The sequence below is a fragment of the Mycteria americana genome, chromosome 2, assembly GCF_035582795.1.
Source record: "Mycteria americana isolate JAX WOST 10 ecotype Jacksonville Zoo and Gardens chromosome 2, USCA_MyAme_1.0, whole genome shotgun sequence".
Classification (NCBI taxonomy): domain Eukaryota; kingdom Metazoa; phylum Chordata; class Aves; order Ciconiiformes; family Ciconiidae; genus Mycteria; species Mycteria americana.
In genome coordinates, this window is record NC_134366.1 from 162599959 (window position 1) to 162621694 (window position 21736).

General features: G+C 44.0%; 1 protein-coding gene across 1 annotated transcript in view; it reads left to right on the forward strand.

Moving 5' to 3' along the window:
- Positions 1-21736, forward strand: part of FER1L6 (fer-1 like family member 6) — a 136233-nt gene that overhangs the window by 40198 nt on the left and 74299 nt on the right. The gene's annotated exons all lie outside the window — the stretch shown is intronic.

The following is a 21736-nucleotide window of genomic DNA, read 5'->3' on the forward strand; positions in this document are numbered from 1 at the left end:
AACATCTTTTTTTTTTTTTTTTTTTTTTGCCTCAAAGCACTCTATGCAATCTCTCTGTATTTGAAATCTCTCTGTGTCTCATTAAGAAAGTTTGATATATCTTTTTTTGTTGTTTTTACACCCTCTTGCTCAGGCTTGCCACACGGGGGTGGGATTAATCTGGACAAATGTAGATGTCTCAAGTGTCTATATTCCCTTCCCAGCTGATGGGGAGAAATAAACACTTCTGGTGCTTGATTCATTTGGATGCATTTCTGATGTCTACTTGATACAGACTGTCTGGGATGACTGGCTGGGATGTAGCAGCCTGCCTCTAGACGTCTGAGGTTAGGTGAGATGAATCTGTCACTGGCATCTAGATGTGTGGCAACAGATCACACTCAAATAAACCCCCTATTGTGACTTTATGGGGCCTTTTTGTCTTTATCCTCTCATGCCTTCTGATGAAAGTGCTGGCCAGGTGGCTGAGCTGGATCCAGCTGGTGTAAGTGGGAAACTGTCAGAGAGGCTGTGCTGGTTAACACCGACGGAGCATCTGGCCTAAACTTCTTTTGAAATGTTGATACATATTTCCTACTTCATTGTCACGTGAAACTCACCCTGGAAGTCTTGTGTCTTGGGATTTTTTTTTTCCTTTTTTTCAGCTGCACCTTTGCAAATATCAAAATTGAAGCAAAGTGTATTTTTCCTGCTAGCTCTTTGCTCTTACTACCTCCCGAGGACATGAGGTGGATTTTATAGAATTTCTGAAGAACACAGTCTTTTCTGTGACAATGGATATCGTAAAATGTTGTGTTTCTGGCTGTGCAGGCTGGAGCCATGCAAAAAGCCTGGAAGAACCACTATCCAACCCGCACATGCGGACTGAGGGCGAGACATGCATCTGCCTGATTGGCAGTAACTCTGGGCTGCTGTACTCTTAGAAAACAGGAGGATAATTGGATTAAAGTTAGCCTGCAACAACAGACATTTATGTTAAGTGACATTACTTGGCATTTCCTGCAGTTAATGATCCGTACTGATACAAGGCAACTCAGTTGTGTCTGAACCCTGAGAACATCGGCTGTGTCTCTTCCAAGCTGTAGCTCAGGGCTTTGGTTAGCTCTAAGACTATGGGCTTAGCCAACGCTGTCAGAAACGCTGCCTTGGTAGAAGCGGCTGAAAAAGGCACGTCCCTTACAATGTTTCCATCCACGGATGGAAAACTACCAGGCTTTGGTGTGTCGCTGGTGAAGGCAAAGGGGTCAAAAAGTCTGCTGCACATTGTAGCTTCCTCCAAGACAGAGATGCTGTAGGATGGTCTCTCCGCTGCGCGCAAATGGCTGTATTGCCTCTACCAGAGTGTCTCACATTGCTCCAGCGAACGTTCGTTCGTACTGAGGATTTGTCTGTGGGATAAAAAAAGAGACTTGCTGTAATGCATTGCTCGTGACAAAAATAAGTAATCCTTTCTAAAGCCAAAATCAGCTTTCACTTCTCACCTTTTTTTCACATGCCTTAACTATGTCCCAAATAATCCTGCCCTTTGGGCAAGCAGGAACTGTGAGCTATGACTTATAGCCTAGCCTCTGTAGGACCATTAACTTCTCTGTTCCTTGATATTACCATCTTTAAAGATAAGTCTATGCTTGCCCTTGCAAAGCTCTCTGAAATCCTCAGAAGAAAGGATTTCTAGTTATTATCAGATAGATATTTCTGCTGCATTACTGAGGAATACATTTAAAACAAGCAAAAAGAAGTGTCTTCTGAAAAGGGCTTATCACAGTAGAAAGGCAATAGGAGGCTGGGTGGGATTATTCTGATTAATTTTAGGTATTACATAGGATCCAGGCTGCTTGTTGTCATTGAGGGAAGTATTCGTCCTGAAAACAATTCACATAATCCCAGATAAGCCTTTGCTGTTAAATGCTGTGTGGAAGAGCCTGTCTGTCTCCACTGGCCTGCTAGGGGGGACCCTGCCTGCTAATATGCAGTGGGACCCTCCCTTCCTCGTCCTCAGCAATGGTGAACATAGTGGGTGACTTTTGTTTCAAGTTTGGGGCAATAGTCCTGTTCACTAGAGCTCAGCAGCTCTGTTAGGGACTGCAGCACAAGGAAAAGCGAATCAACTGTGCTAGGGAAAAAATGTTTTTGAAATAGTGGATATGGAAAATTACTTCAGTGATGTATTGCTTTCCTCCTTCAGTAATATGAATACCATCAGCAAGTTTGCAGGTGACACCAAGCTGAATTGGTTTGCTAGTGGGAAGGGATGCCATCCAGAGGGACTTTGACAGGCTTGAGGGGTGGGCCTGTGCGAACATTGTGAAATTCAACAAGGCCAAGTGCAAGGTCCTGCACCTGGGTTGAGGCAACCCCCGGTATCAATACAGGCTGGGGCATGAATGGATTGTGAGCAGCCCTGCAGAAAAGGACTTGGGGGTACTGGTGGACAAAAAATTGGACACAAGCCGTCAATGTGTGCTTGCAGCCCAGAAAGCCAATTGTATCCTGGGCTGCATCAAAAGAAGCATGGCCAGCAGGTCGAGGGAGGTGATGCTCCTCTCTACTCTGCTCTTGCAAGATCCCACCTGGAGTCCCCTGCCACCACTGCATCCAGCTCTGGATGGAAAGGTCAGGTCCTGGAAAGACATGGACCTGTTAGAGCAGGTCCAGAGGAGGGCCATGAGAACACCTCTCCTACGAGGACAGGCTGAGAGAGTGGGGGTTGTTCAGCCTGGAGAAGAGAAGGCTCTGGGGAGATGTTATTGCGGCCTTTCAATACTTAAAGGGGGCTTATAGGAAAGATGGAGAAAGACGTTTTACCAGGGCCTATAGTAAGAGGACAAGGGCCAATGGTTTTAAACTGAAAGAGGGTAGGTTTAGACTGGACACAAGGAAGAAATTTGTTATGATGAGGGTGGTGAAACACTGGAACAGGTTGCTCAGAGAAGTTGTGGGTGCCCTATCATTGGAAGTGTTCAAGGTCAGGTTGGATGAGGCTCTGAGCAACCTGACCTAGTGCAAGATGTCCGTGCCCATTGCAGGGGGGGGTTGGACTAGATGATCTTTAAAAGTCCCTTCCAACCCAAACCATTCTGTGATTCTATGAATAGAAGATGAATTATTTGTCTATATGTTTATACAAAAGAGGGCATAGTAGTCATTCCTCCAACAATCTTTCTTCATATAATAATCTGTATCTTATTTCTTGTTTGTTTGCTTTTCTTCTTTATTAAATAGTCCCAGTAAAATATGAATGAAATTTGAAGCACAAGGCTTGCAGACCTGATCCTTTCCAAGGAGGTTCATTCTGAATTTTTGTTTGGAGACAGGCTCCTTGCCAGACTATGCAGACAGCTATTTTTAACAAGCCATTACCATCTCTGATACTAACAATGTTTGTGGCAATTGCTGGGGCTTGGCTGCTTCCGAACACCTTGAGAAATACTGCAGTAACCAAAAGTTCAACCAAATGTGCTTATTGTTGACAAAGTGTGAATCATACTCCAGAACAGCAAACTCCTTTGAGTTGTGCCCTGTGAAGGCAGGATGCTCTCAGGACATTGATGGGAAGCAAATATTGAGACATAAAGATGTTTATTTTAGGCACTAGTAGTACTCTAGTCATTTTATACAGCCTTTGCTTGAACAGCTTCCCTCCAACACCAGTAAAGTAAAGGAGCAATATTGATGAATGGTGTTAGATTGGTGGCTATGATAAAAGTGGAGAGAGGAGATGTTTGTCTGGGAAACTTTCAGGCCCTCTCATCTGCAAGATACAGCTGGCTTTGAATGAAAGGGTGATCTTGTGGAAAGCCTGGGCTGGTTGCACACTTTCTTTTTACAAGTTTAGATTTTCTGGTAGTGAATGGATACTGAATTGCTGCAGCACCAGTGGAGACCGGTTTCCAGTCCAGTTGAAAGGCATTTGGCAGCATCAGCATCAAACACGTGTTCTTGAGGCTGGCCATTGCTACCTCCCTGATCAGCACCTCCAGTGGGTTGGTCACTTGGTGCTGAGTGGCATCAGCCCTGTGTCCTGCTTGTAGCCCTTGGAAGCTCCCTGGTGTTTGGCTCAGGCAATAACCTAATGCTTTACAAATAATTGTTCGAGGTGATATTATTTTTTCTTACTCTCTCATGACTAGTTCAGGACCGGAGAAGGAAGAAGTTTATTTGGCCTGGCGGGGTACAGGCTATCCAGAGTGAAAATCATATCACCCTGCAATGACTGCTGTCTGAACTTGGACACAATTACTGTACCAGCTATTTCATAAAATGCTCAGTTTAAACTTGGTATCTATAGAAAGGCTGAAGGCAGCATCTTCTCTTCTGTCTTTTAAAAGATGTAAGTCTGTTATGAAGATAATCCTCTAAAATAATGCTGAAGATTAATTTGCAAGTTTTGCAGAACAGGAGGTTATTCTGGAATATATGACTGTTAAGCTCTAGCATTTCACAGCCCCGCTGAGCCAGAAATAAATGAATTCTTAGCACTTTAAGAGAAGGGGGTTATTTATCCTGTTTCAAGAAATGTCAGAAACAGCTGCTACTAGCCTCTTCACCTAGGAGCATCTTTTACATTGGTCAACGGGGTCTTGTTACTTATTCAGACTGGGACTGAAGTAGGCACAATAAGAACAGATTTATGATGGAAGGATAGATTTAAAAAGGAAAGAGATGCAATGTTGGTGATGTAGGATCATAGGGACATAGGAAGTGAAAAAGTGTTGTCAGCACATGGGCAATGCAAAGATCATGACTTTAATCTCATACATAGGCAGCTGTAAATAGAGATCTATATTATGTGCTCAAGAATTGGCAGTAGCTTTTGATAAAACTCTGGGAGGGCAACCTACATCCCTTATCCTCCACATCTGCCCATCAGGGTCCTTGCATGTGCCCAACAGGTCTCTTGCTGCTGTACCTCTGTACTTGTCTTGGTAAGGTGAGCTACAACCTTTCTGAGGCTGGAATAAAAAAAAGGCTCTCTGCCAGATGGGGTGACTTCTGAGCTGCTTTGTGCTCAGACACCTTTTTGTTTATGGAAGCCAACCTGCTCGGCCTCCTGAACAGTGTTTAAACTTCATGTCTACTTGGTAGAGAATCTCACTGTGTACGTGAAGAGCTCAGATGTTGAGCACTTCCATCGGCAAACAGTCTGCTTTTGTTCCTAAGCCAGAAAGGATTCATTTGGGATTAATACTTCCCTGCTGAACAGCCAACAGTTACGTTCCAGTGCAAACAACGTGCTGATAAAACAGAAGCATCTTTGCAAATGTCACTGCTTAATTGGCGTTCACAGAATATTTTACGACGTCACTGGAGAGGGATGAACCAGCCAGCAGTTCGGGGGTTGTATTGGTGTGCTGTAGTTTTGGGCCATGAGTCCTAATAGCTGTACTGAGCAGAAGGCAGAGCCTCATTCCCCGTTAGAGCACGGGAGAGCTCACAGCTCTGCCTTTGGGACCAACAGGGTTTAGTACAAAATAAGGCAGCACTAAGGATGTTTCATATCCACGGCCCAGGCAGCCTTCGATGACTGGGAATGTGTGTATGGGGAAGGGAGGGAGTGGAGTTAAACCACTGTGGCTTAATCATACCTTGACAAGAGACTAACTTCTGCCTTGGGACTGATTCTGCAACGATGTCCAAACCTTACATATCATTGTGTACTAAGTCCACCCAGATGGGACTTATTATTCCTCTCCTCTTCTAGCTCCACAGTAATTTGCTGATAAATCTTGCCAACAGTCTTTGGAAAGTCAAAGATTAAGTATGTTGGGAGTACTGTAAAATAACAAGTCCCTCAGGGAGAAGTAGGATGCACAGCTGAGCTGCAAAACACGGGCTTGAATGCTGAGACCTGGCACTGGCTGTGAAGGGTTGAACCACTGCCTGTGAGAAATGGCTCAGTAAGGGATACTTGTCTGCCTGACTTTACGGGAACAAAGCTTGGTCAGGAACAGTTCCTGTCCAGGACGGACACCCAGGCTTGTTTTTACACCCACAGGTCACTACGTGAGGTACCAGCATGGATTATAGGCTGGTTATAGACCCCTCCTGGCTGACCTGGCAATGAGGCTTCTCTTTGCCTTGCCAGTTGAGCGGGTTTCTTTTCAGACCAGCACAGACCTAAGCCTCTCACTGATGTCTCATTACTTCTATAGACATAGTAGGTTTTTATGACATTGCAAAAGTAGAACCAAAGGCATTTTCAGGGGCCTGAGCCACTTTGTGCTGCCTGAGCCACGCTGCAGCACTCGCTGTACAAGCAGGTAGGCGGGAGGGGAAGCAGGGGCGCAGAGACCTGCCAGCAGCTGCTCGGCTGCCTTGAGGCAAAGTTGGGATTACAATTCAGGGCTCCCGAGTACCACTCCCTCTGCACTTCCGTATGTTGTTCTCTTCCTAAAATAAAAATTTCTAGTAAAGCAAGTGCAAAAAGGTTGAGTTAGGGATGATATCACAAAGCCAAGGTCCCCCTGGGTAAGGCACTGAATGTAATACTTCACTTCCACAAAGCATTTATTTTATTTTTCAAATTGAAATTTTTTCCTTTACATCAAAGCATCCATCAGTTCAGTATTCAGTAAGAGATGCACTCACCAAGGGTAACCCGACTGCATTGCCCCGCGCCAGCCAGAGCTTGCCGCAGTCAGCAGGTTCTGGCTTCCATCCCTGGCTGACCGCCCTGCACCATGCTTGCCGAAGCTGCAGGAAGCATCGAGAAAACGCTCCTGCTATGGTCCCATACGGATGCTTCCCTATCTGCACTTCTCGTGGTCCATGATCAGCTTGCAGCATCACTTACAAAAGTCAAATCCTGCTTTTTATACTAGGCTCCATCAAACGTCCTTACTTATTTTCAGCTGGATGATTAGCTGGATGCCTCTGCCTAGTTTTTAACACACGGATTCCTCCCTCAAAAATTACAGTAATCCCCTTTCTAGGGCCACCCAGTCACTGAGATAACATGCCAATTTATACCTGCTGAGGAGGTGGCCTATTTAAGCTTCTCAGTTTTTCTAACCAAGTATCTTTCTCTCAAATAATGTTGCTCTGACGCTTTGAGGACTCCCCAGCAGCAGATAATTTGTGGTTCAGGTTCTCTGACGTACATCAACAAGAATTAACTCCTGCTTGCATTTGGCAGCAACGTACCCAGTTTGGGACCATTTGGCTCAGTCCAGATCCCACAGAGCAAAAGGCACTGGGTCCCTCAGGGTTTCAAAGGTGAATGAGAACAATATTCTGCACCCATTAGAGAAACCCAGAACAAAACATGTGGATCGCTAAGTGCCTATAGTAGTTGCGAGGAACCATTTTATTCAAGGGAGTCTTTCCTTAGATGCGCTGGCCCATCTCTATAAATACTGTGGTTTTGATCAGAGCACTTCTCAAACAACACTGAAGCCTCCTGATGCTCTTCCTGTGGGACAGGTAAATGTTTTAAATCCGTTAACTGAACAGGTCACCCAAAGCTACATGACTTCATGGATGTGGCAGGAGTGAACCTGGAAATAGACTCAATATCTTGACTTTCTTCTTATCCCCTCCCTTCCACTGGAGACCTGGCTTAGCCCAGGACTGGTCTGCTTTTTTATGAAAGAAGAGGGGCTGAGTCACATTTTTAACATATTGACTATTGAAAACCTCCCCTTATGTAAGCGTTGTGTTCCTTTACACTCCTAAACGTCTATAACTTGGTGCTGGGCACAGCCCCCACCTCGGTTTATCAGGTAGCTCAGAGAAACACCCCCTTTCTAAATACAAGGGAGTTTTCTGTTTGGCCTCAGATTCATGAAATGAAAACCCCAGCACTTTTTGTTCAGCTGTTCCTGGGGCACAGAGCAGTCCATCGGAGAGAGGGATTACTGCCCTGTGCCGCCTTGCACAGCAGGCATGAAGGCATCGGCGCCGTGGCCAGCGGGTTGATGGCGTGTTTCTGCTGGATGGCAATGGGAGACGCAAAGCTCAGTCAGCCTCTGAGCACAGCAGGAAAAATAAGTTCAACAAATATAACCAGGGATGGATTTACTAGGGGAGGGGAGAAAAGAGGCAAGGCTCAGGGAAAGGTAGCCCCCCCAGGCAGCGATTTGTGATGTGTTTTGTGATCTGTGACGGATGGTTGGCGGAGGCAGGGTGCCCGCGGCGCTGTTTGCTGCCCCTTTCCTGTGTTAACACCACAGCTAGAACCAGTCCCCTTTTTTTTACACCGATTTCAATATGAAGCTCTTAACCGCCTGCTGAAGACAGCTTCAGTTTTGGCTACCACCTGCTTGAAGCCTGTTATCCCAACCTTGGACACCGTGCCCCGAAGAGGCATTTGTTGTGTGCCACAGCAATGGCCAGAATTATTCTGGTGACGTTTTTCACTGCCCTTGAGGCAATGGCAGGTAGAGGCCAGGACCCCACAGTGTCTGAGCCAGGATATGTGCACAGACAGAGACCGTCTCTGTCCTGAAGAGCTTTTAGTTTCACAAGCGAAGACAGGCAAAGGGTGAGGAGAAAGGAATTAACAGTAAAAGGTCGTACAGGTAAGAAACATCACATAGCCTGATTTCAGTAGTTCAGCACGTATCTTCTATAGAGCAGCCATTGCTTTTTTAATGATTAATAACAAAAGGAAAGGGTAGTTCCTAGGACAAGACTCTCCATTGTACCAGGTGCTCTGCAAACATGGATTGATTTCAGTGTATATATAGACACATATATAATGTCTGCTTCCGCCCTACTTGTTGCTCCACAGCTTTGGAAATGTAAACTTTGGGAAACATGAGCAGAAGTTGCAGCTGAAAGCATAGCAATGTGGTCCTTCCAAGCAAGGAGAACAGGAGATACCACCCTCGCAGCCTTCCCTTGCTGTTACTACACGTAGTTATAAAACAGTTGGTGGGACTCCTCCTCCATGCCAACTCTTGCCAGTCTGGAGGCACACGGACTGAGGAGCAGTGTACATGTTTACATCCATGTCCTTCAGCATTAAACCTCCTCTTAAAAAAGCCCTGTAGGCAGCTCAATGCAGGCATCCCATGTAGCCTGGGGGCTGATTTACACCTCTTTGCACATGGAACCTTGACTGTTAAAGTCTGTAAGTCTGAAAACATTTCCTATACAAAATGAAACAGTCCAGACACACATACTCTCTACTTTCTCCTTCTTCCCAACAAAGTGTGTCCTCTTCAGACCTTGTAATCAACAGCTGTTTTTGTTACCATCTCAAGGAAAAAAAGAAAATAAAAAGAAAAAAAAAAAAGAAAAAAAAAAAAGAAAAGAAAAGAAAAAAAGTCCTGATTAGGACAGAGCAGCTTCTAAAAGGTTGCCTCAGCTTTTGCTACTCAAGTACTAACTGGGTGCTCAGTATAGAGCCACTGTTTCCAGCTGAGGAAAAGGGATGCTTGCTGGCTTGTTTCAGGTCTTATGGGAATTTCTGTGCACTTAGGAAAGAAGGTCTTTGGGATCCAGATGGTGTAGGTAGCTCGCAGCCTGGCAGGGAGGCTCTCAGCCTTCGCAAGGAGAGTTTGGTTGCCTGCCAGGATGCTGGTGAGCAGCAGTGATCAGCCACTGGTGGGTACTCAGGGTGCCCAGGACTGTCTCTCCCCGACAGCATTTTTCCTGCAGAGTCACCAATTCAGCTTATTCAGTTGCAAATTTTAGGGTAAGGTAATGAAACCGTTCTGTATTGGTAATGAATCATTTCTGAATTCAGCCCTGTGAGAGAGATGGGGTTGGATGGTTTGTTTTGGTTTGTTTAGGGGTTTTTTTTTGATGTTACCAGGCTGTGAACAACCCTCCACTGAGAGGGCTCATGGGCTGCTCATGGTGTTTAGGGTTTCATCTGGGAACAGTGCTTTAAAACCTGGCTTTGGTGAATGTGCTTTGACATGGCAGCGTTGCGTGGCTTGTCTCGGAGACCACACTGTTCTGCTGTGAGCCAATTCTGCCTGGACCAGGTGTGCTATTATACACTGTTATACATGTTGCTGTACCCTTCCTTAGTGTAGCTCATGCTTTTCACAGTAAAAGTTATTAAGCCTTTTAGGGAATTAGAAAGCTAAAACAACAGCAACTGCCTGGGGCACAGGCACATCATCAACCAAACATAAGGCATGTGCTGGTGGTGATTTCTGTTAATATTTTTTATAGTGGCTTGTTTCTGGTAGAAACAGAAGGAAGATGAGAGAAAGTAAGAGAAGAAATTGAAGAAAAGCACCCCCATAAAAAGCCAGAATAAAAACTTAGGACTAACTGTGAACTTCAGAAGGGTGAATGAAAAAAAGGCAATTCATTTTCTGCTCCACTGAAGAAAAAGGGATTTTGCACAGGCTTTTTAAGATATAGGATTGTACGAGATATCTGATTTAATTACCATTTCTCCTCCTAGCAGAGCTTTGCCCAACTGCTCAAGTCAAACAAGAGTATTATTGGTGCTGGTGAAGGGCAGGGCAGCTTCTGGACAGCTAGGCTGGAAGCTTGTACCTTGCTGAACTGAGGCAGAGCAAATAAGCCTGACCTGCAGAGGCAGCTGTCTCCCAAAAATGACCCAAAAGAAATGAAAGGATGCAGAATTTTGAACCTGGCTGATCACTTGGGTTAAGCTGCCTAACGTAGTCTCATTTCTCTGCTGCGTTTCTCACTCCAGTAAAACTACTGATGTCTCACGTGCTATGGGTACTTCATCACAGCAGGGAACTTAATTATGTGTCGTGGGAAGAACGAATCCCTCCCACTCTGCTGGGGTTCAAATACTTAATTCCAAAAGTGTCCTTAAAGAGACTTTCAGCCTCGTGGTAATAGACCATCCTCTCTATAGGTCAGTTCCCATCAGACAAGGTTAAGAACGGTATGAAAATGGTCTTCTGGGAAGTGCAGAACAAGAGAGGTCTTGTTCCTCTGTAACCTGTTCTCAGCAAGGACTGGAGTCCGTCCAAGAGGAAATGTCAAGGAAGTAGCTGTACATACAAGACTGGAGGCCAGAGCTGTGAATAATGTGAAAGTTTACTAACTAAAAATAACACATATTAAACCTTTTAACTGGGGAGATGGGAGGCGTAGAAGGGGGAACCACAATCCAGAGCCCTGTACGTTGGGCTGCAATAGAGAGAAGTAGGCAAGTTATGGGTGGAAAAAGTGAGAAAACAGAGAAAAAGAAATTATGTTCTTATTAAATAATAACTGGGTGTAAATACATGAATACTTAAAATAGGCCTATCTTTCCAGAGAGTGGTTGCTCAGTCTGTCTGAAATCTAAACCTTTTCAAGGTGTCTTGGTAAGTGTGAAAATTTTGGTGTCCTTTTAGCTTGGAGCTGTTGCTCGAGGGCAGCGTGTGGCGCGCTGGCTTGCTCCTGTGGGTCTCTGCGGAGCAAGAGGAGTTAATGGGCACACAGGGATAAGTCTTTGTTGCTGTTCAGTGTTTACCGACTTGACTAAACAGGCACCACATCTGCTACCAGCAAGTAGGAACCTTAGATGAGTCTTAAATGCAAATATGAGCTTGTAGAGCCTGTTCATGATGTAAAAGGTAGGGACTGGAAGAAAAACAGCAGGATGGAGCCCTCATCAGTGGCACCTCAGGCCCACAGGTATGTCTAATACCCTCAGGGAATTCTTCCAAGGTTTGAGTTAAATTCACCTAATTATATTTAAAGACTTCTTCTTGAAGGAAAAGAAAATAAACAAGTCTAATGTTTCTTTAACTGCTCCTGGCAGACTTTATTATTATTGCTGATATTTATCTATTCCATACTGCCTTGTGCTTTCTTTAATCATTTCTACCTGCACAAAGTCAAGGGAAGAATTTCTGAGACTAGTAGGTGATGGCTCAAGCTCCCTGTGGAGGGAGGAAAGGACTCTAAGAGGCGCAGGAACAGGAGAAAAGAACTCCCTGTGTGTAATAACTGCATTCTTCATTTTGTGGGCATATGTTAGTATTTAGATCTGTTACCCAGCTCTTGTGCATTGGCATAAGAAAAGTTGTTGAACATGACAACTCTCACCTGCTCAGGATGTGGCTTTGCTATCATGACTCATGATGTATAAGTGTGCTAAATATGTCAATAAAAAGTCATTGCCTTTCTGCAGAAAGGACAGGACTTGAAAGAACCAAGGCTGTATGTGCCTGGGTAAATGGCCAATGTTTGCAGAGGTCCCATGCTGTGGAGCTGGTGTCTCTGAAGCCTTCTCAGAGCTTTGGAGTTTAAGATAATTTGTGGCAGAACTGAGCACACTTCAAAAGTTCAAATTATAGGTTGTTCAGAGTGTGTTTGAATATATCCAGTATTTCTTCTTCCAGATCATCTTTTAAGTCATTCTGTGCATAAAAGCATCTAGGGAAATAATATTTTTTAATTAGAATGCTAAAAACATGGAAGTAACTGGGTCAAACCGTAAGGTCTCCTTCACCCCAGTTTCTGCCTCCCAGGAGGGGCGAAGGGTGGATATTTGGGAAAAGAGTCTGTGAAACAGGTATGAGCAAGTGATCCTGCCCTTAGAAGTTTCATGCAGTTGGGAAGTTTGAGCTGGATGGATATCGGACCCTCTGGCCTCAAACTCCATAAATTTACCTGAAATCTCTTCAAATTCTTTGGTCTCAACAACCTTCCTTGCAACATGTCTTATGATTTATGTGTCTCACTGAAGAGCAATTCTGCTCATTGGTTTTAAACTTGTTGCCTGATAATGTCATTGAATGCTCCTGTTTTGTGGTCTGGGGACTGAAACTGAGAAACTCCTCTATTCATCTCTCCATGTCACTCATTATTTTATAGCTCATTTCTAAACACCACTTCAGCTGCAGTTAGACAATACAGTAAATCCCAGTACCTCTCAAGAACATGGTGATCACATGAGGCTGCGTGAATTGGGGATGAACTCACCTTCCTGTTCAAGTGTGTGCCAAGAATGGATTAGTTTTTTCACTATCAGGCTTTATGCTGGATTAGGTATAATTCTGGCAAAAGCTTCTGTTGTGTGCTTTGATCATTCTGACAGAAATGTGATAATGAACCCATACCTGATTCAAATCCAGCATGACTGCCAGGTGACCCAGCCATGCACAGATCTGGTATTTAGGATCAGGGAACCATCAGAACATGAGAAATACCCTATGAGTATGCCTATGATCCAGCATCCATCTGGCAAGGTGCTCTGTCTTCAGCAGTGACAAAAGGAGGTGAATTCAGGGAGAGTACGTGAGCCTTGCCACTTTCTGGGGTCCATCTCTCCAGCATCCAGAACATTTTTATCATGAGTGTTAATGGATACATCCCTGTCTGGGCCTTTTAGTATTTTTAGACCTGTTTCATCAAGTGCATCCTCATTCTAGTGTTGTGGGTTTTGCTGAGTAACAAGCAGCTCTGCTTTCACCTTATTCATGAGCTTAAATTTATAAACTTTGATCCTATTGCCATTTAGTCATCCCTTCTCCAAATGAAGAGTCCAAGCTGTTTCAGTCTCTCATCAGGTGGCTTCTCCCACCCTTTTCAGTGCCTCCTCTAACCCCATTATCTTTCTTGAGATGTGGAGACCAGAGCTGCACACAGTATTTGAGATATCAACCTGAATTATTCTGTGATCCTGCCTTATGATCCTATGTGGGTTCACCAATGCTTTAGAAGCAAAATGACACCCACTGGCTTCTTCCCAATACCCATCCTGATGATACCTAGTACTGTGTTGGCTTTTTTGACTGATGCTGCACACTGAGCTGCTGACTTCAGAGACCACCAGTGAAGACTCCAGGACCCTCTCCTTGAGTCTGATTGATTGCCAGTTCTGATTGCCAGTTCCGAGTTCAGCACTTCTCAGCCATATTTTTATAGCTTGATTATTTTTATCTCAGTGCACCACCTTAAAAACACAGTCTATCATCTCTTCTCCAGGCTGAATAGACTCTGCCAGGAGCCATTACCCTCCTCTGATCACACTTACCACATTGCTGAGTTTTGTGCTCTTTTCAAGAGTAGCCAATTGGAGCAGCAAGCAGTAGCCAAAATGCAGTAATTTAGTGGCATATGATGTTCCCTATCATAATTTTATCTCATTTCTTACACTTCCTAATGCCTGCTTTCAGTTTTTGAGTGCTGCAGTGCAATAAACTGAATTTTTATAGAGAACTATCCACAAAGACAGTGGAATTTCTTTCCTGAGTTGTGATACCTAATTTAGAGCCTATTATTGGACATACAGGTTTAATGCATGACTAACATTGACCACCATATTGTCACCTTGCAATTTTGTTTTCCTGTTGCTGATGAGACATTAATAGTTGAGATGACATATGATGGCATAGTGTCACATACATGTGAAAAACCCCAGGCTTCAGAACTGATACCTGCGTGTGCCACAGCTGGTTTTTAAATAGAAGCTTGTCATACAGGATTGTGTATGCACCTTCTTGAGGAGCTGAAGCTGTTCCATTGCAAATACTTGGACCTGTCAAAACAGCAGAACCAGTGGGAAATCAGGAAAAATGGAAACAAGACAGCTGTGAAAGAACCATAGCAGAAATAATGGATTTTGGGATAAAGGGAGTCTCATTACTGAATCAGGATAAAGTATCTGACAATATACTGTAGGAAGCAACTCTGCACTGGCAAAGGAGATAAATTAAATAAATAAACAGAAAAAAATCTTCCCTTATCTTCTGTAATCCTGAGAAAAGAAGACATGAAATGAGACATGAAATGAGACATGAAATGAGTTCTGGGGGTGTTGGTTGACAGCCGCCTGAATATGAGCCAGCAGTGTGCCCAGGCGGCCAAGAAGGCCAATGGCATCCTGGCCTGCATCAAAAATAGCGTGGCCAGCAGGACTAGGGAAGTGATTGTGCCCCTGTACTCGGCACTGGTGAGGCCGCACCTCGAATACTGTGTTCAGTTTTGGGCCCCCCACTACAAGAGGGACATTGAGGTACTGGAGCGCGTACAGAGAAGGGCAACGAAGCTGGTGAAGGGTCTGGAGCAGAAGTCTTATGAGGAGCAGCTGAGGGAGCTGGGACTGTTTAGCCTGGAGAAAAGGAGGCTGAGGGGAGACCTCATCGCTCTCTACAACTGCCTGAAAGGAGGTTGTAGAGAGGTGGGGGTCGGTCTCTTCTCCCAGGTAACAAGTGATAGGACAAGAGGAAATGGCCTCAAGTTGCGCCAGGGGAGGTTTAGACTGGATATTAGGAAATTTTTCTTCACCGAGAGGGTTATCAAGCATTGGAACAGACTGCCCAGGGAAGTGGTTGAGTCGCCATCCCTGGAGGTATTTAAAGGACGTTTGGATGAGGTACTTAGAGACATGGTGTAGTGGTGGTTTTTGGCAGTGTTAGGTTTATGGTTGGACTCGATGATCTTAAAGGTCTTTTCCAACCTATATGATTCTGTGATTCTGTGATTCTGTGAGTACATAATTAACTATTCATTAAGGTGTTTCTTGCTTTCCATATGACCAAGTACACAGAAGCTATTTTATTCAGCCCTCTTTGGCAATTAAAAGTAATGCAATACATTTCTTCCCTGAGACTTCATTTATTATCATAAATGACATACTAGCTTAATAAAAAATGTTTCTGAATTAACCAATTATGCTCACATTATAGTTTTAGATTGATTAGGCTTTTTATTTTGAAGCTCTATCTTTGTATTGTAATTATGTTTTACTCTTTGAGATGAGTGGTTTAAATTATGAGATAATTTACTTTTCCTTTCCATTTCCTTGACTAGTACATATTGTGGAAGTGAAAAATGAGCCAACAGTTTTTCTTATGTTTTTGCATTTGAAAAGGAAAGAGAAAACATTTTTATCACCTAGAGAATTAGGTTCTTTTTGCTTGCATTTATTTGATGAAAATTAGAACTAATTGTGTGGAGATAATTATTTACCTGGTGCAATACTGGTTGATCCACTGCAAAACTCTTTGGAAAATTAAGTTTTGTTGAAAACAGAGGAATTTTAAGGAGCTGCAAAAAACACAAACTGCCTTCCAAAATGCAAATAACAAAATGCAAAGGGCCTAACAAATTTTACATTCATGTGCGAGAGGGCTGAAGGCTGTTTCTCTTCTTTCTTCAGTTTCTAACACTTTCTCAGTCAAGGCAGTCACTGTACCCATAGCTTTACAATCCTTAGGCACTGGAGCTGGCTCAGATCTGAGCTGCGCAAGCCTTTGATCATCCCTGAACTAAATCATTTTGATGGTGCCAAAAAGTGTGCTGAGACTGCTGATTCCAGGGAGGAAGAAACTTGGGGGGAAAAGTGGGGCAGCTGCTCCAATAAGGATTTTCTGCTGCCAGGAGCACACTGGCAGCTCACTCACCCTGTCCCCATGGGGACTTCTGGATGGTCTTGGGAAACGTACTGGATGAAACAGGGCTTGTTTCTGTGTCTGCCCTCCATGTTTCCAAGGATCCCCAACTCCTGCCTCCCTGGTTCATGTGCAAGCACTAGGGAAGGTCATCCCAAGGCTCATGGCTACAAAAATGGGCCTTGACAAGCATCTCGGTCTAATGCAGGTTAAGCCCAAGACTGGGTTTTGCTTGAACAACAGGTAGAAAGCTGCACTGAGAGGGGGTCTTGTGGAAGGGGACAGAAGGTCCCTCCTTGAGCTACACATTCCTGTGTTTAGATAGCTAAGGTTGTTCTTCTGACTTTATAAACAATGGAGAAGTGATTTCTGCCATCCTACGGTAAATGTCTAGAGTGAGTCAGATAACCTGCACCCTAGAAGTGCCCATTTGTCTCTGGATGATGTGTGACCATTCCCCAGCAGAAGCTGTTCTCCTCATACATCAATTCTCTGAGCACGCAGACTTCTGGAAGGATTTTGCTGGAAGAAGAAACTAAGTTTAAACAAAGTGGAAAAACTCCAAGGAGATTCACTATTTAGTAAGGTCACTTGTACTCTCTTGCTGACGACTCTGAAGCACTTTTTTTTTGCCAGCTTTCCTTTAAATTACACTGCAAATTGCAGTTATCGGATATCTGAGAGAATATTAGGCAGTGCAAGAAGTGATCATGGAGCCTCTGTGATGACGGGACAGCTTAAATGAAAAAGAAAGGGCATGAAAGGATCTCTTGGAAAGCTAACAAAGCTGGAATGCTGGAAGCTGCCACGGATAAATCTTGATGAGGGTAGAATACAGTTTGTGAGTCTTTTTCAAATGAAAATTAATTTCAAATTAATTTCATATGAAAATTAATTCAGAGGCCCAGTGGACCTGTGCACTGATAACGGGAAATGAACCCTTGTATTTATATAGATTTCTGGTGCAAATCTGACACAGTCTGAGCATAGTCAAATGCTGTGGTATGGTTGGTGTCCCACTCATTTACTATTTGTATCAGGGAAACCTCAATGAGTCACAGTCATAAACTAGGACCCACATTGTCACTGTACCTATGAAGGTTGTGAAAGAAAAAAGGTTGTCCTTACTCCAGATTTTTTTACAATCCCCATGTGGAAGGAGCTGGGAGACTCAGTCCTCTTTGAACCAAGCAATGTTCTTGATTAGTTGAGATGGCTGATTTTTGATTGCTTCCAATCCAAGCTACTTATGATGGGAAACCTCCAAAGTAAGCATGTTGGTAGCCTGTAGGAACTCTTTCCTCCACCTTCTCTTTGGACATGAATTTGTTTATTGTCTCTTAAATTAGCTTGTTGGCTCCAAGAAGGAACAAAATCCTTATCTGTATTTGTGTATCATGTAGCATATGGGGACTAAATCTTCACTGAAGTTTGTCAGTACTACCACAATACTAACAATCTCCAACCTCACCACGGGTCACAGATGAAAGACTTTTTCTGCACCCAAATGATCTGCACCCCAAGTCTCTCCTGATTTCCCAGGTTCTTGCAGTGCCATGTTTGTGCCTTGCTGACAGCCAGGAGGTCCTGTGGGGAACATGGGAGACACTTCCTCATGACATCTTCGGGGTCTACCTAGAGGTGGCACACAGTTTTATGCCTGCCTTAGGGATAACAGATGGGTGTGAATAACTTTGGGGATATTATCAAGTCTGGTGAAACTGCGTGGAAGCCTGAAACTTTCCCTTCTTTCCAACATTTTCCTGTGAAAATTTTCACAATCTCGGGGAGAGGCGAAGGAGTAATTTTCAAGTTTTCAGCAGCTGATTGAATTTATGTCAAAGCTGCAGTGAAAAGAAACATTCTTTGTGGAAATTTGAAAAAAAGATTTTTTTTTTCTTTCCAAGAGAACAAACTTTCTATCACAAAAAGAGCATCCACAGAACATTTTTAAGAAGCCTAAATGATTTTATTAAGCATCATGAATGTTACCCATGTGCATAATATTTGGAGCACGTACACTGTCACTGGATGACAGGCAGTTTACATATCAAAGTGATGGAGCCTCTCTGTTGTGAGGGATTTATAACTTCAGTTCCCTGAAAACTTCACGTACCTAGCTTGTACCTTTACAGAGAAGATTCTCTCTGGCAAATCCTGTTTATAATGAACACTGCCCTGCCATCTTGGCGAACAACCCCATGCTCTTCTTTCCCATAGCTGAGCCTTGCAAGTGGCTTGTGCTTGCTGCCTCTCCGGTGCTTTTGAGGGACACTTCTCTGTGTGGTCACAGCTGCCCTTGGCCGAGGTAACCGGTGGGGCCAGGGTGCAGGGGAGCTCAGGTGCACCCTGATGCCTTTTTGAGCCCAAACATCCAGCAGACTAAAAAGCTGAGATTGAAATCTGGTCTGCTTCAAATATAGATTTTGCTGTTGGCACCTGTGGAGTTATCTCAAGCTTGGCTGTTTCTCTTTCTGTCCCTCCATGGCACCTTCTGCAGTTCTGTCTTTAAGCAGTTTTGGTGTTATGTAAACATAAGAATTGTGGAAGATGGCCCAGTTTCCACATCAGGCTTTGTTAGCGGCCAGTCCCTCCAGTTGCCCTCTGACGCCTGCTTTGCTTGAGCCGAGTTTTGTCATGGTACTACATTTCCACTTGTTCTGGCTGGGTTTTGGCATTCTTTGGCACACGGAAGTTGTTCATTTTCTGCGATTGTGCCCACCATTGCTGGCATTCCTCTTGGGCCTGGCCAGTAAACTTAATTTGCTTGCTCTGAATACAACTTTTAAACGTTATCAGCTTCCCTTTCCAGTTTGCAGTAACTTTTACTCCATAGCTAAATGCACCTAGAGTTTTCAGGTGATTTCAGGTGTTTGAGCACTGATTGCTATTAGGTTTGCTCAACTCATAGGTGCCTGCTTGTTTGGGCTAGTTGGGCTGTGCCGCTTCCCCAGGTAAGATTTTATTCCTACAGCCATTTAGGCAAACAAGTCCTCTGATGACAGGGCAAAAAAACATGTACTGAATGCTTATCACTGCATGCTTGTGGCCAACAGAGAACCTGAAAAATGTTTCCATTATACTAAATCCTTTGTGTTTCCACTATCACCACCTGGTTTGTTTGTCAGTAGAGTTAATAGCACAAAATTCTCAAGCAGCATAGGTTGTTTCTCCCTCTGAAATATGCACCATATTTGTTTCCTTGGAAAAACTGTAGTATGAAATCATGCCCACAGAGAGCTCCTTTTGAACCAATGTGACCAATAATTGGGAAAATAGTACAGAGCAATATGCTAATAAAAGTGAAGTTCTGGGTGGGTTGAAATCCCACAATTTTTGTCACAAATTTGTGTCAGATTTAGTGAATGTTTCAGCTTTCAGAATGAGGTGTAAAGAAGTATATTTTCAAAATATAAAAACATGTAATTTCAACATTTCAAAATGAAGTTTCAGATATGCTGAAATGTTTATCTTGACATTTCAAATTGAAAAGGACCAAATTGCCTGCACATAGAACCACGTTTCACTACTTTATAGTATGAAATCTGAACTGTGTTGATTTCAGCAAGCAGGTAAGACCTGCAACAATGGGATTTTCATTTTCACCATCAAATAAAGCCAAGTGAATTGTTTGCAATGACTTTGGATTTCTGAGTATTAGTCAGGTTGGTCTGGTTAATTCAAAATGATAAGTCCACAGGCTTTTATTTAATGAAAATAGCCTCTCAAGCTCAGTTTGGTTCTCCTGATTTCTTTTCCCATTTTTTCTTTTTCATTTTAGTTCAGGCATTCAAAGCCAAGAGCCCGTTATCACCCACTCCTGTTGCAAGCCTTGTCTAGTTTACGATTAAGGAAGAACTTTTGTGTATGTTTCCTGTGACTGTTTTAACAGACCTTGATTGGCAGCAAGAAAAGACATGTGCAGACTCTAAGGGTCATTATTAAACACTGGTTCAAGCCTCCAGAAACCTTCAGAAACCTGGAAAAATTAAACTGCATGCTCCAGTGCTCAGAGATTTGATTTCCACTCCCCAAGCCTTTCTTGAATGATGAATCATGCGGCTTAAAAACACACACTTTGTAAAAAGAAGAAAAGATAAGAAAACCATTAAGATAAACAAAAACCAGCCAGTCCTTTCCCAAAGAGTAAGGATAACTGTGCTAAATTCCCCACTTTAATCTCTCAGGGAGGCAACTGCAGGACAGCTGGCTGCTTCCCACTCTCCAAAATCTTGGGTTGAAAGGGGCTCTCTGGGCACAGCTTTAATGCAGAAAATGGTGTTTCTCTTCCACGTTGCTAAGAATGGATGCTGTGGTGAGCCCTGCTCAGGGGCAAGGGGGGAGAAGTCCCATCTTCTTCCCACAGCTTTCCTTCTCTGCAATGTATCAGCTCCTGCCTCGGCTCTAGGATGTGGCAGAGCAGAAGTTGGAGCAGTAGGTCAGGTGTGAACTGGAGACTGTTAAAGTTATTAGTCTTGTAGTCATACTTTGTTCTGTGCTTACAAAACGTCGGAACAGCATCAGTGTCCTGTTGCAGGACTGGTGCTCCCAGACCCTGATGTGGGGCAAACAAAGAGTTTGGTGGGATGAAGCTGGCTGGCAACCAAGGAGGGACTGGTGGCTATGGGAGGAAAAAGGACACCCTTTGTTGAGGGGAAAATACTGTATGACATTTGTAGAGATATTTCCTTTCGCCTCCCTCTTTAAAACCAACTTTGCAAAACATAACAGCTCTTTCTCTCTCTCTCCTCACTGAAGAGCTGAGGGACCAATGGAAGAATAAAACAGGAAAAGGACCACCAGCACAGACCTCTGAACAGCCAACCTGGGCCTGCGCTGTTGCTGGGAGAGGTGCTTTATCTGAGCTCGGCAGGTGTGCCTCCTCCTGCCTCAGGGCCACGGGGAGTTTTGCCATCAGTTTCCCAAGAAGCAGGACTGCACCGTGGGTCCTTGCTGAACGTCTGGACTTATTTTACCTGTGATGGCAACCAGACAGGGGCCACGCTTCCCTGCCTGCATCTCATCCCACGAATGCACCTCCTTCGTGGATGACTATGGCAGGCTCCTGGCAAGGAGCTGTGGCTAAAACTGAGTTGAACACCAGGAATAAGGAAGCCATAATGAGGCTACAGAGCCACTTTAGCCAGGCACGATCTGAAAAATGACCTCACCAAGCTTTAACTGGGTTGGTTAGTTTTAAGCTGGATCAATTTCTTAATCCAGTATAGGAAGAAGTGGGAGGCAGAAAAGCCCCACGTAGTGGTAGCTGAGGTTGATGCTGGGCTGAAACACTCCTTAAGCTGTAACACAGCTTGAGGAGAAACCCTTGTCCAGTCCCATTCATGGCTTTGCTGCTGGAAGGGATGAGAACTAACTAAAGAAATGGCAAAAGCTGTTGTGGTGTATGTGCCACTGATATAATGGGTGTCCTCACCAAGGAAGTTTACACAAACGCTTTTATGTTT